We start from the raw sequence: 13,808 nt of genomic DNA, 5'->3' as shown, positions 1-13,808 counted from the left end.
TTCCTCCTACACTTGTGTTTTCTAGGATTCCTTTTTTTTTTTTTAGATATGTTAGAGCAGAATGTTTTATAGAGTTTTTTATTATTTGTTTGCTTTGAAGGTATTTTAGTGCTAGAGTTCTATTGATTATACTGGAAAGTGGCAACTCAAAGATGTGACAAGGGATGGGTACAAGGTATTATGCAGTTTTCAAATGTATTTACATGTGGGGTTTTTTTTAAAGATATGTTCCCCAAAGAGGTATTATTATAACTAGGACAAGGGCAAAAAGCTTTATTCCCCTGAAATTAGTGGAAAAACGCTATGTTGCCGGGATGAGGTTTTTGTCTCTTTTTTTTCCCTTCAAAACAGGGGTTTTTAAAATGTATTACTTAAAAAATGGTCATCCTGTGCTAAATATAACATTGAATGTGCTAGTGGGCAACTAATCTTTGCATGTGCTATTTTATTTCATTAACTATTTATACAACGTTAACAAAGTACTGTTCTTTTATATGAATGATAGAATATTTTTGAGTTCTTTCAACTACAAACAGAACATAATATTATTTTTTTCTACCTATGTGCTATATAAATACATCTTAATCACCTGTTTATAAATCTACAGATTTATAAAAATAACAGTTATTTAAAATTGATTAAGCTGTTTTTAGTTACAAATTCAGTTTATGTTTTATATGATAAAATACATTCATGCATCAGGTTTGTAAATATAAACTAACAGTTATTTTTTCTAAGCCAAAAAATGTATGGCATATTATCAGTGCATATGAAACACTATAATATACTGTCCAAAATGCTGTCTGCATACTATATATTAATTGTTTTAAAATATAAGCAATTCTATTGCTTAAAAAGCTCAGCAATGTTCTAAACCGCACTTGTAGGGACACCGTGAATTAATGTACACAAACAAATGACTGAAGAACTCATCTATGTCTTCAACTTTGACAAGGGCGCTCCAATTTGAAAGATTTACTTTGCACCATTGCACCACATTAGTTTGTATGTAGACTGTACGAGATGTGAGAATGATTCCTTCATTAGGTATATGGCATTTATATATTTGGTGGAGATCCAGCAATTTGTCATTGTAATGTCTCAGGTCATTAGGCTGCATTATCTAAGGTACATTGCTACAACGTGAAATGACTAAATGACAAATCGTAGGCTTTCTGTATGCAGTATAATCAGGCCTAGACTATCTCTAGACAGAGGATGCAATCGTTAGATATTATCACTTTTGCTATAAAGAAAATGTAAGGGCAAAATGCCTGTAATAATAATACATTATCTAAAGAGTTCTATTATGTTTAACTGTATGTCTTTTGATACAGATAATGCTCATATGTATCATCACAAAAGTTTGGTTCCAAAGTTCAATTATTTCCTGCCTGAGATGTGATTCTTTTATATTATTTTATATACTTTACAATACACTGCAAATTCATAATCTGATCCACCTAAGAGATTAATATCAAGTGAAACAGTATTGCTAAAAAGCAATAGTAAAATAGTTGCTCCGAAATGTCATCTGCAATAAATAGTTGTATCAAATTCCAGTGAGTGTGGATCCTTTGTGGGTGTGTGTGTATATATATATATATATATATATATATAATGTGTGCGTATATATATATATATATATATACAGTCATATGCAAAAGTTTAGGCACCCCCTCATTAACTGGCCAGGGTGTCAGGAACAATGGTTTTCAATACTGCAAAATAGATCCGCATTCACTGGATCTGATGAAGGGGACGGTTTGATCCCCGAAGCATCACAACAATAAACCGCGTTTTGTTATTTAAAGTCCAGTGAATGCGGATCTATTTTCAGTATATATAAATAGATAGATAGATAGATAGATAGATAGATAGATAGATAGATAGAAAGATAAAAATTGAATTTGAAATTAAAATTCTGAGTTGAATGCCATTTTAAATGAAGGGTAAAAATAGTGTTGTAAGATTATGCACGCAGTATGCATTGCCAGTAATTCATAGTTTAAAGTGAATGTACAATTTAATGATAAAGTACCCAGTTTTTAAAAATACTATTAAAAACAGGGGCACTTTCATTCATTAAACTTTACATTGCAATGTTTTTTTTAGATACTTATCTTTTTCCTTAGGAAACCCAGTACGGTGATACTCTGCCCGCAGCTGCTCTGTACTTACCACAACAATGACGAAACCAGCTTCCTGCAATCGTTGTGTGGCCTCACGAGATGGACGCTCCAGGGTGCATGCCATGATTGGAGGAAGTCGGTTTTGTCATTGCTGAGGTAAGTACAGAAGAGCTGCGGGCGGAGTATCGCCGGTTTGGGTTTCCTAAGGAAAAAGTTAAGTATTTAAAAAAAATGCTGCAATGTAACACTTAATGAATGAAAGTGCCCCTGTTTTTATAGTATTTTTAAAAACCGGGCACTCATTCATTAAACTTTACATTCACTTTAACATGTATTTTTATGTAGTGTAAACTGACATGAACAATTCACAGTCTTACTCGCTAGTGATTTGTATTATATTTCAATTAATACTCTCAGCTTTGAAGTAACTCTCTGTATCCATGCAATCTTTTGTCAGCACTAGGTTGCATAACAGACCAGGTTAAAAGCATGTAATACAGATCTATTTGATGCACATGTTTTTACTTTTGTGGTAAAAATGAATTGCTTGCTGAAAAAACAGAAGGAATTGATAAATAGCTAGAAGTTAAATGAGAAATAATTTAACTAAGAGATAAATCATAAAATGATTTAATAGAAATAAAGTTATGTTTAAACAAAACAAAAGGGGTGAGTATATTAATCAAAATACATATCCCCTTCCAATTAATTACTAAAATAAAAGATAAAAGAGGGAGATTTCATATTTTGGTAGGTTTGTTTTATAATAAACCCATCACATTAGTACATTTATGCACCCAATGTATCGCAAGAGGCCTTCTTTAAGCAGTTGGCTAAAACAATACTTTAAATCTCCAATGGCCCATTAGTGATATGTGGGGATTTTAATATGACATTAAACCCACAAGTAGATAATTCCACTGGAACCTCCTCAACAACTCACAGAATGATAACTAAAATTGAAAAGTTCTTTAGTGACATAGTAGTCCATGATGTCTGGATGATGGTACAAGGATAAGATTACACTTTTTATTCCTTTCCCAACTCTCAATATTCTAGAATCAATTATATAATGACAGATGTCACAAGTCTATCCTTAATCCATAACTCCACAATTCATTCTACCACATGGACTGATAATTTGATGGTTGGTTGTAACCTTCAGCGGCCTAATATCTGCCTTACAAATTACATCTGGTGGCTGGATTATGACTTGTTAGAGCATCTTTTATATACCCAACATATAAGCAAGAATATAAGTGGAGTGCTATTAGCGATATTAGCGCTCCACTTTGTAATACCAGCACACAATATAGGCTCTGTTATTACAAGTAAATTGCAATGTGAACACAAGCTTACGTTCAAATGAATAGGAAGCATTGTTGTAATGAGAGTGCGCTTCCATAGGCTCCTAGAAGAGACGGCATCAGAACCTTGCGCAGTGAAGGGGGTAATTAGAGCAGCAATGGGCAGTATTTTTAAATATATATGATTATTTACATATATTTGTTAATATGTGTATAAACATATATATTTAAATTGCGGCCTATGGGAACACACAGTTCTCATAGACCACAATGTAAAGGCACTTTTCAGTGCCGTTTTTTTTTTTTCTAACACCCCACTCCCACCAACTTTAGACCCCAAAAACTGCCTAGTGCCTTTTTTTAATTAAAAAAAAATGCTGAAATGTTTTTAATTAAAAACTACAATGCCCTCTATTTTGAGGGCATTTTGGGCACTTTTAGAAATTGAACCAGAGATCTGATCTCTGGTTAATTTTTGAAAAGTTAATTGCTACCGCAATTTAGTGCTCCACTTGTAATCTAGCCTATAGTCACTGCATTACAGAGTTTTTTTTACTCTAAATATTAACTCAATTCCAGATCTAAGAATAGTGTGGGAAGCTCATAAAGTTGTAATGAGAGGGGAATTGCAAATGAGAGACTTCCTTAACTGGAGAGAGAAATTATAGGCATGCCATAAAACTAACCCTAACAATACAACAATTCTAAAAGAATTGGAAGAACTCAAACTCAAATTAAACAATCTTATAAATAAAGGTATGCCTTCTGGTTAAAACATAATTATTTTTGAGGGGGATAGTCAGTGCAGCAGTTTATTTGCTAGAAATTTAAAATGCAAGATCAATCGGTCATACAGGTATACTTTAACATTGTTAACAAAGTTCAGAACAAATAGCGTAAGAGTTTAGGAGATACTCTGAGAAATGGTAGAATCTGAATGTTTCACCGTCAGGTGCTATAGATAGATTTTTAAATGATTTGTCCATTCCTAAACTTGATGACAAGGATTGGGATAAACTTCATGATCCTTTTAGCATTGAAGAAATTCAATCAATTATAATAGATTTACCATCTGAAAAAGCCTCAAGTCTGGATGGTTATACCAATAGGTATTATAAAAATTATATGAATATACTTGCTCCAGTCCTCACCTCCAACTTCTGTATAATTTGATAGATGATACCAACCCTTTCCTGAAAGAAGCATTAACGACATATATTATGGTCTTACTGAAACAGAGGTAAAACATAAATAGAGTAGAGCGTTAAAGACCTATATCACTGCTGAACACGGATATAAAGATATATGCTAGTTACTAGACTCAGTGACCTAGATTAAGTTGTGCTGTATGGCTTCATCGCTAAAAAAATTGCCTTTTTGTGCGGAATGGTCAGCACCTCGGTAATCAAAAAAGTTTCACAAAACCCATAAAAAGTATGTTACAAAGTACACTAACACCCATAAACTACACGATTATCCCCTAAACCGCCATCCCCCAACATCACAACTAATAAATAAAGCTGTTAACCCATAAACCGCTGTCCACCCACATCACCAACACTAAATAAACTGATTAATCCCTAAACCATCGTCCCCTCACATCGCCAACGCTAAATAAATCTATTAACCCCTAAATCGCCATCCTTCCACATTGCTACTACTAAAAAAATAAAAGATTAACCCCTAAACGCCATCCCCCCATCGCTACTACTAAAATAAACTTACTAACCCCTAAACCACCGTCCCTTCACATCGCGACTGCCAAAATTAAACTATTTACCGTTAAACCTAACACCCCTAACTTTAAATTAAAATTATAATATACTAACTTCTTTAAAACGACTAAAAAAAACTTACCTGTGAAAAAAATAAAACCTAAGCTTAAACTGCAAAAAAATAACATTACATTTAAAAAAAACAACTAACATAACCACACAAAAATTTGCTACAATTACAAAAAATAAATAACTATCTTTACAAAAAAGAATATTGCTACAATTACAAAAAATAAAAAAACTTACATTACAAAAAATAACAAATTAAATTATCCAAAATATTCCTAATCTAATACCCCCTTAAAAAACAAACACAAAAATAATAAAAAACCCTATTCTAATAATAAACTACCAATAGCCCTTAAAATGGCCTTTTGCAGGGCATTACATTGCCCTAAAGAAATCAGATCTTTTTTTAAAATTACAACCCATCCCAAAATAAAAAGCACCTAACTAAAAAGAAAAAAAAAAAACTAATCTACCCATTGCCCCTAAAGAGACATTTGTATGGGCATTGCCCTTAAAAGGTCAATCAGCTCCTTTACTGCCCATATAAATAAAAAAGCCCTAATCTAAAAGAAAACCCACCCCAAAAAATAAAAATAAATCTAATACTAACCTCAAAATAGGTACTCACCATTACTGAAGTCCGGTAATCCATCTTCTTCCCGGTAGCAAATGTTCTTCATCCAGGCGGATCCATCTTCTTCCATCGTGGGACCATCTTCTTTCTTCTTGCCGGAGGTGTGGAGTGGTCTTCTGAGGGGCGGATCCGGAGCGGTGGTCCTCGGCGGCGGTCATCAGCAACGTTGAGGGTCCTCTTCATGCGATCGTCTACAGCACACTGAAGATTAAATGCAAGGTACCCCTTTTATATTGATGTACCTTGCATTCCTATTAGCTAAACATTTCAAATCAACCAATAGGATGAAAGCTGCTTACATCCTATTGGCTGTTTAGATTAGTTTTTGTTGTTTTTTTATGTGCAAGAACTGATTGCTCTTTTAAGGGCAATGCCCATATAAATGCCCCTTTAGGGGCAATAGGTAGATTTTTTTAGTTAGGTTCTTTTTATTTTAGGGGGACTTTGTGTTTTTTTTTTTTTTTTTTTTAAAGAGCTGATTTCTTTAGGGCAATGCCCTACAAAAGGCCCTTTTAAGAACTATTAGTAGTTTATTGTTAGATTAGGGTTTTTTTATTTTAGGGTGGATATTTTATTTTTAAGGGGGCATTAGATTAGGATTATTTTTTTTATTTTGAATAATCTCGTTTGTTATTTTCTGTAATGTTAGGTTTTTTTTTATTTTTTGTAATTCTAGCAATTTTATTTTTAGTAATGTTAGGTTTGTTTTTAAAATGTAATGTTAGTTTTTTTATAGTTTTTTTTTTTTTTTAATTTTTAAGAGCTTTATTTGAAAACAAACGTGTACAAAGATACATGCACTACAAGTGCAAAATGCAAATCATACAATTTCCACCATTACATTCAATACATGAGTACATGAAGCAGGGAATAAATCCACACATAGGTAGAAGGCACATATAACCTCAATATTAGCCACGATTGTTTATCTTATTGCAAAATAGTAATAGAAACGTAAGCTCTATCTTTTCCAATTTTCCTTACCACTTTACATTCCACTAAATCTGTAGAAGTATATATTAAATAACTATTATTAACTTAAAGCGACATGCAATATAGTTATATAGGTGTCAATAGAAAAACAATTAACGAATCAGGCCAGGGGCAGGGCCCCACGCTTCAGGCATTTAGGGGAGGGGGCATCCGTAAAACAGGGGTAGGGAGAGTGGGGCCGGCAAAAAGTCATTCAAAGCAAGCCCACAGGGGCCGACACTCATCTAAAGGGCATGTGCTCCCCCATTCCACATCTGGAGTAGTGTTTCATGTACATCAAGTTTTGCTATAAGCATGTAATGATATCTCTCCAGCCGCAGGAGGTCGCAAACTCTCTGCTTCCAGTCAGCCACTGAGGGGATCACTGTCGATTTCCAGTGGGCAGGGATCAGAAATTTCGCACCCATCAGCATGTACATGAGTAGGGTCTTTTTTACTGGGTTCTGTAATTGGCATGGGAAGTGAAAGAGCAAGGACTCAGGAGCTCTGGGGATATCCATCTCCAGGATCCGCGTCATCTCCTCCCAGACATCTCTCCAAAAGTTTTCAATTAAGGGGCAATCCCACCAAATATGCAGAAACGAGCCCACCCCCCCACAGCCCCTCCAGCACCGGTCAGAGACAGCCGGGTATATTGCCTTGAGTCGGGTTGGCGTAAGAAACCACCTGCTTAACAGCTTATAGTGTGATTCCTGCGCATGTGCAGAGACAGAGACTGTCTGGGCTGCCCTAAACATACGCTGCCAGTCTTCCGTTGTCAGTTCAGTGCCTAGTTCCCTATGCCACATGTTAACAAAGGTCGGGGGCGGACTGTCCCTGGGGAGTAAAAGCAATTTGTAGATCTTGGAGATCAGGTGTCGAGGAGCAGTTGATTGCGTACACAAAGACTCGAAAGGGGTAAGTTCCCTAAGAAATTGTCGATTATATTTATGAGTGGTTATGAAGTGGCGTATCTGTAGGTACATAAACCAGGTCAGCGGGCGGTCTGGATAGGACTCCAGCACCTCCTGCCTCGCCTTAAGTCTGCCATTGTCTAAAAAAGAGTGGATGTAGTTGCTGTCCAGGGGGCCCACCAAACGGGAGGCCCTAATTTGCAGAGGGATGTCCGGGTTCTCGTAAACCGGTGTCAGCGGGGAGCAATTAGTGGTGATATGTGATTCAGTTCGAGTCACCCTGTCCCATTCGCGAAACAGCTCCTCTAATAGAGGAAATTTGGAGATGCATTTTGGCCTGTGTGGGACAGATCCCCAAAGCAGGGTAGACAAACCCCCAGTACCAAGAATGGAGGAGTCAATACTTATCCAATCTTTTTGTGCCTTACCCTGGCACCACTCCACCGCTCTCTGAAGCAGGACAGCTCTCCTGTATAGGCACAGGTTGGGGAGTCCCAGTCCCCCACCCTCTCTAGGCAGGTACATCGTCTTTCTATTCACTCTGAGTCTGATGTCCTTCCAGACATACTCCTCAATCAGCTGTTGGAATCTCGGGAGGAAAGAGTGAGGGAGAGCGATCAGGATCGTTTGAAAGAGGTACAGAATCCTGGGCAGGACATTCATCTTCACCACATGTATTCTTCCCAGCCAGGAGATCGTTTTGTGTCTCCAGGCTGAGAGATCATGCGAAACCTCCGCTCTAAGAGATACATAGTTGGCTTCAAATAAGTCAGATAGGGATGCCGTAATAATTATGCCTAGGTATTTCAGGGATTTTGACTTTATCATAAAGGGGCAGTGATTATGTAACCAAGCCATGGTAGTTTTTTTATAGTTTTATCTTAGGTTTTATTTTTTTCACAGGTAAGTTTTTATTTATTTTAAGGTAGTTAGTATATTGTAACATTAATTTAAAGATAGGGGGTGTTAGGTTTAGGGGTTAATCAGTTTATGTAGTGTTGGCAATGTGGGGCGACAACAGTTTAGAGGTTAATACATTTATTTAGTGTTGGCAATGTGGTGGGATGGCGGTTTAGGAGTTAATATGTTTATTTAGCTTTGGTAATGTGGGGGGATGGTGGTTTAGGGGTTATTAGACTAGGGGTTTATGTTAGGGCATTGGGTTTTTGTAAAACTTTCTTCTCTACATAGACTTCAATGGGCAATAAGAAAATGCAGTAGCGATTTCTCAACAAAAGAAAGTATTTGGGTGACTTGTAATACAGGCGGTATAAAAATAGCAGTACCAACCTATTTCGCACAGCGTGTACGCTAAGGCTATACCGCACAACTTGTAATCCAGGTCAGTGTTTTTCTTCCAAAGCTAATACATGGATACGTGGTAGGGTTTATACCTAATAGAGAAGCAAGAGACAATATGGCCAGGGCCTTCCACCTAATAGATTATGCTAACTCCCATGATGTTCCCCACAGAGACACAGAGAAAGCTTTCCATCGCATCGGTTGGAAATTTTTGTCAGTTATGCTGCATAAGTTCAGAATAGGACAACATTTAATTTCAAATATCTTCCCTTTATATCATTTACTATCAGCAAGGGTTAGGGGCCCATTTATCAAGCTCTGTATGGAACTTGATGGCCCGTGTTTTTGGCGATCCTTTAGACTCGCCAGAAACACAAGTTCTGGAGCAGCAGTCTAAAGACCGCTGCTCCATAACCTGTCCGTCTGCTCTGAGGAGGCAGACAGACATTGCTGCAATTCAACCTGATCGAATACGATCAGGTTAATTGACAACCCCCTGCTAGCGGCTGATTGGCCGCAAATCTGCTGGGGGCAGCATTGCACCAGCGGTTGACAAAAGATGCTGGTGCAATGTTGAATGCGAAGAGGGAATTGCTCTCCGCATTCAGCGAGGTCTGTCGGACATGATCCGCAATGTCGGATCATGACCGACAGGCCTTTCATAAATAGGCCCCAGAGAGTGAATGACATGCTTTCACATCTATTTTTTATATCCAATGGTACAAGACAGGAATGCCCATTATCTCTGTTGTTATTTGCCTGTGCAGTTGAGGTTTTAGCTATTACGATATGGGACAATGTGGATATTACTGGAGTTTATATAGCAAATTCTGAATACAAGATCATGTTGTATGCAGATGACATTTTCTTCACACTCACAGACTCCATTCCAACTATAATTGAGACTCTAGATGTATTCCAAGCTGCATATAATTTATTTATTAACCTAGTATAAATCAGATATTTTAAATAGTACTCTACCTTATGAGAAAAAAATCAACAACTTAAAAGTCTGAGCTCCTTTAAATAGCAATTTAAAAATCTGAAATATTTAGGTAACTGGACCTCAACAGTTGATGGGTTGTTTAAGGCTAACTATGTTGATCTCTAGAGGAGAATCATAACAGTTTTATCATCCTAGAGATCCCAAAAGATATCTTGATTAGGGAAGATAAACTTATTTAAAATGAATATTCTGCAAAGACGACTCTATGTCCTCCAAATGTTACCGATTCCACTACCACCTAAATTCCTCCAGACATTACAAAAAAATTGTTTGAATATATATGGGATAATAAACATGCCAGGATCAATAAAACTCTAATGTGTATACTATTGAAAGATGGGGTATTTGCAGTACCGAATCGAGTAAAATATTGATTGTTTTTTTTTAATCTGGATACTAAGATATGGGTCAGAATGGAACATAAAATTATGGGAGTCATTCATCTAGGTACTGGGCTCCTTTGTGTCAAACACACAGGGGTTTTAACCCAAATGTACTTATAACTGAAACCTTTATATGTATGGGATACTATAATACAAAAATATTGTCATATCTCTTCCCCATTAACCCAAATAATAGAAAACACAGTATCTATCCCGAATCTAGAACGCTTAAATCTCCTTGGTCAGCAACAGTATAGAATTTAATGATGGATCAGTTGAGCAATGTAGATGGGATGTTTCAATACAAGAATTGATTTATAAGTGGATGGTCTTTTTCCAACACTGGTTTATGTACTAGTACTACCAATGTACCTCATATATTATTAATCACCCAGAGAAGAGAAATTTACTCTCTCTCTTACACCCTTTGAGAATTTGTCCATATCCCTTAAACCTTTGAAACATCCTCTCACTATTACATATTCCCTTTTACAACTAACACTCCCAGGCTATGTTCCTTATTATGAAGAGAGATGGAACAGTGAATTAAATATCAGCATCACAGTCAGATACACAACAAATATTTGCAAATATTATTAAATCCTCTGTATATAGTAATCTATAAGAACTTAACCTGAAACTTCTTCAAAGATCACACCCAACACCAGTCAGACAATAAAATGTTTCTATAGTCATAATGATAAATATTGGAGATATAGTATATCCAAGGGAACCATGGCTCATATCTAGTGGCTATATCCTAAGATTTTCCAATTTGGGAGAAAGTAGCAAAAGAATCTTCAAAAATCTTAGATAATCCACTCCTGCTTGAGCCTTGTTTATGGATATTCCATAATGTCCCCAAAAAATGATCTACAACCCAAAAAAAAAAACCTTTCAATATCCTCTCTAATACCATGAAATCATTATTGGTTCATAGATGAAAAACTCCCGAGTTACCAAACATAGCACAGTGGATACAAAGGTGTTACTAGATACTATAGCTAGAAGAATCCCTTTATAAAAAATAAATGTAAAAAATTATAAGAACAAATGCAGATACTTACATCACAGAGATATGTTCAAAACATAAGATAGGATTTAGAAGTGATTTTGTCAGATGGTCGAAACAAAAATAGAGTAGTGCTTTAATATTATAGCTTATTTCTTTAAGAGACTTGATATTAATGTATTTTATATTACAAGGCTGTTATTAAGGAATGTGGATAAAATTATTATATATACAGATGTTAATGCATTAATTGTGACATGAACACTGAATTATTGTAATGTCTTCATTTTGTTATGTTAAGAAATAGAAAGAAAAAAAAAGAAGTTTGTACATCATTACAAGAAGTTTTAACTGCTTTGTAGTAATACTCGCCTAGATTACGAGTTGTGTTAACGGCCGCTGGTATTATGAGTCTTGCAGGTACAGGTGTACCGCTCACTTTTTTGTCCAGACTCGGAAATACCCCAAATCCACTTACGTCAATTGTGTATCCTATATTTTCAATGGGACTTGCATAGCGCCGGTATTAAGAGTCTAACCAAAAGTGAGCGGTAGACCCTCTCCTGTCAAGACTGATACTGCATTTAAAAGTCAGTAGTTAAGAGTTTTACACTACAACGCCATAGCATAAAACTCTTAACTAAAGTGCTAAAAAGTACACCCATAAACTACCTATTAACCCCTAAACCGAGGCCCCCCACATTGCAAACACTAAAATAAAAATGTAACCCATAATCTGCCAAACTGGACATCGCCGCCACTCTAATAAACATATTAACCCCTAAACCGCTGCACTCCTGCATCGCAAACACTAGTTAAATATTATTAACCTATAATCTGCCTGCCCTAACATCGCCGACACCTACCTACATTTATTGACCCCTAATCTGCTGTCCCCAACGTCGATGCCACTATATTAAATGTATTAACCCCTAAACCTAAGTCTAACCCTAAACCTAACCCCCCTAACTGAAATATAATTTTAATAAATCTAAATAAAATTACTATCATTAACTAAATAATTCCTATTTAAAACAAAATACTTACCTATAAAATAAACCCTAAGCTAGCTACAATATAACTAATAGTTACATTGTATCTATCTTAGGGTTTATTTTTATTTTACATGCAACTTTGTATTTATTTTAACTAGGTACAATAGTTATTAAATAGCTATTAACTATTTAATACCTACCTAGTTAAAATAAAGACAAATTTACCTGTAAAATAAAACCTAACCTATGTTACAATTACACCTAACACTACACTATAATTAAATTAATTCCCTTAATCACAATTACATCTAAAGTACGAAGAAAAAAAAACACTAAATTACAGAAAACAATAAAATAATTACAAGAATTTTAAACTAATTACACCTACTCTAATCCCCCTAACAAAATAAAAAAGCCCCCCAAAATAAAAAAAAGCCCTGCCCTACACTAAATTACAAATAGCCCTTAAAAGGGTCTTTTGCGGGGCATTGCCCCAAAGTAATCAGCTCTTTTACCTGAAAAAAAAGTACAAATACCCCCAACATTAAAAACCAGCACCCACACAACCAACCCTACTCTAAAACCCACCAAATCCCCCCTTAAAAAAAATAACACTAACTCCTTGAAGATCACCCTACCTTGAGAAGTCTTCACCCATCCGGGCCGAAGTCCTCCACGAAGCCGGCAGAAGTGGTCCTCCAGACGGGCAGAAGTCTTCATCCAGGCGGCATCTTCTATCTTCATCCATCCGGCGTGGAGCGGCTCCATCTTCAAGACATCCGACGCGGAGCATCCTCTTCAAACAACGGCCGACTGAAGAAGGATTTTTTTCTACCTTAATTCCGTTTGGCTGATAGAGTTCTATCAGCCAATCGAATTGAAGGGATGCTATCTTGGATGACATCATTTAAAGGAACCTTCATTCTTAAGTCGGCCGTTGTTTGAAGAGGATGATCCGCGTCGGATGTCTTGAAGATGGAGCCGCTCCGCGCCGAATGGATGAAGATAGAAGATGCCGCCTGGATGAAGACTTCTGCCCGTCTGGAGGACCTCTTCAGCCCATCTGGAGGACCACTTCTGCCGGCTTCATGGAGGACTTTGACCCGGTTGGGTGAAGACTTCTCAAGGTAGGGTGATCTTCAAGGGGTTAGTGTTAGTGTGTTTATGGGGGGATTGGGTGGGTTTTAGAGTAGGGTTGGTTGTGTGGGTGCTGGGTTTTAATGTTGGGGGGTTATTTGTACTTTTTTTTCACAGGTAAAAGAGCTGATTACTTTGGGGCAATGCCCCACAAAAGGCCCTTTTAAGGGCTATTTGTAATTTAGTGTAGGGTAGGGCTTTTTTATTTTGGGGGGCTTTTTATTTTGTTA

This window comes from Bombina bombina, chromosome 2 (genome assembly GCF_027579735.1).
Source record: "Bombina bombina isolate aBomBom1 chromosome 2, aBomBom1.pri, whole genome shotgun sequence".
Classification (NCBI taxonomy): Eukaryota; Metazoa; Chordata; class Amphibia; order Anura; family Bombinatoridae; genus Bombina; species Bombina bombina.
Note: the sequence above shows the minus strand (reverse complement) of the source record.